Below are 6,000 nucleotides of genomic sequence, written 5' to 3'. Positions count from 1 at the left end.
GAGGCCAGGCGCAGGCAGCGGAAGGAGCACGCGGCAAACCAGCCCCACCGACCCCTTCCCCCGGCGAATGTCTGTCCCACCTGTAACAGGGTCTGTGGCTCTCGTATCAGACTGTTCAGCCATCAAAGAACTCACTTTGGGAGTGGAAGCAAGTCTTCCTCGATTCCGAGGGTCTGCCTTTGATGATGATGATGATGATGATATTTCTTAGATTCTTTTAAAATGCGTAGATGCAATCCATCCAGCCCAGGGGTATTATCCTCTTTGAGTTTGATTAGTTTATTTAATATTTTTCCTCTTTTTATTTTAAATGCGGTTATCTCATTTCTAACCTCATCACCTGATGTCACCTGATCTGTCTCCCTGGTGCTCCCTGAAGCAAAGTAATTATTTAATATTTCTGCCATTTCACTTTTGCTGCCTGTGATTTTATCCTCTCCATCCCTTAGTGGCCCTATTCCGATCCTGACTTTTCTTGTTTTATTCATGTCCCTGTAAAATGTTTTACTATTTTATTTTATGTTCCTTGATAATTTAATTTCATAGTTCCTCTTTGTCTTCCTAATAGCTTTTTTGACTTCTCTCCTAATCTCTTTTTATTCTCTCTTTTCATGCTCTCCCCTGCTGTCCATGTACTTAGTGTATGTCTCTTTCCTTACCCTCGGTTTTTCCCTTATGTCTTTATTCATGCATTATCTCATTAGTGTTTATCTTGTTCTTGTTTTTTAGCAGAATATATTTTTCCTGGACCCTGTTGAACACCGTTTGAAATGTTTCCCATTGCTGTTCTCCATCATTGTTTTCCAATATTGTTGTCCATTTTATTTTCCCCTGTTCGAATCTCAAGTTCTATTCCCATAATCTGCCCCTCCCCCTGACGACAGTTGTCATTCACAGAGTTGATGCTTCAGGTCAATGACCATTGAAAGGTCAAATGTTGTGCATTGAGAATTCTATGAGAAGCTTTAACTTTATTTTTCTCTCCACAGATGCTGCCCGACCGGCTAACTGCTTTATAATGACAATTAGGGGCACAAACAATAGCAGATTGATCTATCTATCAATATGAACAAAGTCTAAGTCTCTTCATTATTTTAAACACCTCTATCTGGTCGTCCTGGAATCTACTTTCCTCTAAAGCAAATAGACACATCTTTTTAATCCTATCTGGGTAACTAAAATGTTTTAAACTGGGTACCATTTTTATGGCCCTCTTCTGAACCTTTTCCAAAGCCTCTATATCACCTTGCTTGGATATTTGGCACATGATGCATGCAATGATATTCTGAGCATAATAAACAAGTATTCCTGTTCATACAATTCACAGGCACTCTGGTTACGAGCCCTGCCTCACCAAGCATAGTTGACAATACTAAGGAGCCATGAAAAACAAACTGTGGCATAAAACCTTTGCTGAATTGATGCCTGCTGTTCCTGTGTATTGAAGTATCCCAATTAGCAGCATCTCCGTAGCCTCCTGTGTGTGGTTAGACCTGAATTGATTGTGTGAACCTTGCATTATTACTTATTTGAGCTTGGATGGAGCATATAGCAAAGAAGTTCATGTGACCGTGATTTTCACAGCTACAAGTGAAACAGTTGCAGACACAGAATCTGTGTAACTGATGGTTTACATCTGAGAGAAATTTGCTACTTAGAACATAAGGAATAGGAGCAGGAGAGCGAAACTGTGCACCGTACTCCAGGTGTGGTCCACCAGGGCCCTGTACAGTTGTAGCAAGACTTCCTTACTCTAATACTCCAACCCCCTTGCAATAAAGTCCAACATGCCATTTGCCTTCCTAATTGTTTGCTGCACCTGCATAAAATAGGGTTTGTACTGAAACTAAGGGAGAAAATTTAAACCACTAGGGTGGGCGGGAGAGGGCGGACTTAAAAATTTAAAAATCTGAAACCCGACCCCAAACTGCCTCCAATATGTCCACTTCCGGTTCCAACAGGCCTGAGCTTGGCGGCGAGAGGCTAACTTACTCTCCAGAGGTAGGTCTGGCATTTCAGCATTTTAATGAGGCTGTGTAAAGTGGCTGGATCCATCAGCACTGCTTGTGAGCCAGGAGGATCCAGAGTACGTTCCCCTGACACCCCAAGCTAACCTTCTCTGCCCGTAACCCATGACCCCCACCCCGCCCTCCAATGTTCTCCCTGGACCACAATCTTCTTCCCACCCCTTCCACCCACCATCTTCTCCTCAGCCCCTGGCACCCCTCCACCCCGTGATGTCTCCCCTCTCTCCGCTCCCCCGTGATCTCTCCCTCCGCTCCGCTCCCCCAGAGTGGCCTGGAGCTGCAGGCCTTCCCCTCCCATGACAGCCACCCTCTCAATCTGGCTACATTTCTTTTACATCTTCAGCTCATAAACTGCGACACTAAAATAATTCTCAGTATTATGGTTGGCCTCATTACTGTAATATTCACCGCACGCTGCAACATTATACAAAATGGAAGCCCATGAGACACTGCTTCCACTGCACCTATCATCAATGCAAATCATTCACTTAATTCCAGAGAACAATACTTTAAAAAAATTCATTCCTGGGATGTGGGTGTCGCTGGCAAGGCCGGCATTTATTGCCCATCCCTAATTGCCCCTTGAGAAGGTGGTGGTGAGCCGCCTTCTTGAACTGCTGCAGTCCGTGTGGTGAAGGTGCTCCCACAGTGCTGTTAGGGAGGGAGTTCCAGGATTGTGACCCAGCGACGATGAATGAACGGCCGATATATTTCCAAGTCAGGATGGTGTGTGGAGGTGGTGGTGTTCCCATGCGCCTGCTGCCCTTGTCCTTCTAGGTGGTAGAGGTTGCGGGTTTGGGAGGTGCTGCCGAAGAAGCCTTGGTGAGTTGCTGCAGTGCATCTTGTAGATGGTACACACTGCAGCCACGGTGCGCCGGTGGTGGAGGGAGTGAGTGTTGAAGATGGTGGATGGGGAGCCAATCAAACTACTACCAGATTGAATGTGACAATTACACAGGCTATGCAATGATTCTATCTGTACAGATATGAACATAAAATAAAGGCACTAACAGATCACAAACCTTCGATTCCCATATGCGTCATGCCACAGTCTAAACCTTCAAGGATACAGTGCTGGATGCTGGAAGTCCAATTTGATGATTGTTAACGATCACCTTGGATCTAACAACCTTTGTGACGACATGTCAAAACATGCTAATCTGAATGCTGCCACAGGTTATTATTTGGAGAGAAATTCATTAATTTTATAGCTCAACATTCTACACTCAAGATAATCGCTCCATCTGATCTCAAATAAGCAACACTTATTCTGGAAATTATCTGAGGACTTCACTTAAGTGCTTGCTACTCCACCTTATAGGAGTCACCAGGACAAATGGAGTACTTGATCATGAACATCTTGCTAGGGATCCCATTGGTCTAAACGAGGAATGGGAGGAGGACATGAGGCCAGGCAGAGCAGTACTAGCTGCTGTAGGAGAGATGGACAGGAGGACGGGAAGGCCAAGGAGGCATCCTCTCCCCTCCCCCACCCCTCGGCTGCAGGTACAGGACATCCCTCCTCCTTTAGACCTCCTCCACCAGGACCTCAGTACACATCCGATAACCTGTGTGCCCTCTCCCTCGGTCTCAGAGCCATCCTGAAACCTGCTGCTGTGTGTCACAGCACTCCGCACCTCCAGTGGAACTAGGATTGAGGAGCCCACATATACTGCTTCACGAAACTTGCGTCTAATCAGCACTTGATTGCTAAAGCTGCAAGTTTCCGGTTAGTGGCTGCAGGCACATTCAAATCATGGTAATCATTAATTAGCCCAAAAATTGTGTGCTAATTCCAGACTTTCAAATAGGCATGTCTTATTAGCGCCTGTTCCCCGCACCCCCCCCAGTTACTTAAAAAAAGCTTTTCAGTCTATCTTATAGGAAGAAAGCAATGTAATTTATTCACTCTGACACTAGAGGGAGAGCTGGAACAGAGATGCTGGTACAATCATCATCATCAGAGGAAGTCCCTCGAACTAGGATGACTTGCTTCCACACCAAAAGGGATGAGTTTCCAGATGTTTCAATGAAGGACCCGATATTCCAGTCCTGAACTCCAAGGGTGGAAGATGCCTGAGCATGGATGTTTTTTAACGTGCGTTGCACATTAGCCACCACACGGGCTTGACAAAGCTAGGCTTTTATCCAGTGGCAAGGATTAACCAAGACGACTGGAGACCTGCTCTGCTGCATGGACCTAGACATATCGCAGTGTGGGCTGGGCCCGTGCTGCCCCTGGGCCCTCGGCTCTTCTGAGCCCCGCACTCTTATTTGTCACACATCAGCTACAAACATCCGCCGCACCTCCGCCATGATCTCTCACTGCTCCTCTGCCACAATCTCTCATTGCTCCTCCGCCATGATCTCTCACCATTCCTCCTCCACAATCTCTCACTGCTCCTCTGCCACAATCTCTCACTGCTCCTCCGCCATGATCTCTCACCATTCCTCCTCCACAATCTCTCACTGCTCCTCTGCCACAATCTCTCACTGCTCCTCCTCCACAATCTCTCACTGCTCCTCCTCCACAATCTCTCACTGCCCCTCCGCCACGATCTCTCACCGCACCTCCTCACCAAACACTTAATAGCAAGAGATTATCCAATATAATCCCACTTACCAGCTCTAGGTCCGTAACGCACTTCAAGTGCCCATCCAAGCACCTTTTTAAATGTGGTGAGGGTTTCTGCCTCTACCACCTTTCCAGGCAGTGAGTTCCAGACCCCCACAACTCTCTGAGTGAAGAAGCTTCCCCTCAAATCCCCTCTAAGGGGTCAATTACGAGGGGACATAGGTTTAAGGTGGTTGGTGGTACAATCACTGGAAGAAGCAATGGTGTTTTCTGCCAATAAATGATCAATGATTATAAAAACAACAACAACAATTTTGCTTCTGCCACAAACTCAGCACCATAAACAAGCTCCCCATTCTTATCTCCCTCTGTAGCTGCAGGTCCCTTTTGGAAGAGGGGCTCCACTGGCACTATGCCTGCTAACTTGAGATCATTTCACCTCCAACTGCAGATGTGGGTGTGCAGGTACCATTGGGTTATCACAGCCTGACCTGACTGGCATTCCTCTATAGGTCATCCTCTGTTTCTAAGCATATCAGATAGGAGAATTCCCATTGGAAAGCCTATTGGCACCAGTGCTTGGGACAAAACAATAAATAATCAGAACAGATACACGGACTCGGGAGAGCTCAGGCTGCAGCAGGAATTCCAGAGCTTCGAATCTCTGGCCAGGCACAGCTGCTTGCTATATATGTGGACTTGTATTTACTCTGTACAGCCACCAGAGGGCTCATCCACTGGAGTCCTAAGGGATCCCATAATCCCTTGGGAGCACAGGTATTTAAGGAGGCTTCACAGTTTGGAGAAGCACTCTGGAGACCTGCAATAAAAGACTACGGTCACACTTTATTTTGAGCTCACAATGTTCAGTTTGACTCTTTCTCCATACACAACACAAGGGTGTTTTCGCCCTACTCTCTGGAACTCCCTCTTCTCCTTCTCTAAACCTATCTATCTGACCACATCCTTGGTCACTTTTGCTACCCTGTCCCCACCTCCCCTCATGCTCAGTCTCCATTCTTATCCCTCTGTGATGCACCTTGGAATGTTTTTCTATCTCAATGCAAATTTCTTGTTAACCTTTTGTTAAAATAAAAATCCACCCAGGACAGACATCTCCAATGACCATGGTCTGACTGTGCAGCCAGGAAGTTGTGTTGGGGACCATTATCAATGGGCTTCATCATGAGGTACAACTGGCTGAAGTCAATTATTTAAAATCACAGTTACCCCATCTATCTAAAGCCACATAAAACATACCACAGAAATCCCGGAGTTTGCTACAGCGGCACGTTTGAGAGTTCCTGCAACTGCACTCACAAGCAGCAAATCCCAGGCCTCTCCTGCAGCTGTGATCGAGCCAGTGACTTGCTCAGTAGCTGTCCACTGAACAGAAAC

The sequence above is a fragment of the Pristiophorus japonicus genome, chromosome 18 (assembly GCF_044704955.1).
Source record: "Pristiophorus japonicus isolate sPriJap1 chromosome 18, sPriJap1.hap1, whole genome shotgun sequence".
NCBI lineage: Eukaryota > Metazoa > Chordata > Chondrichthyes > Pristiophoridae > Pristiophorus > Pristiophorus japonicus.
Note: the sequence above shows the minus strand (reverse complement) of the source record.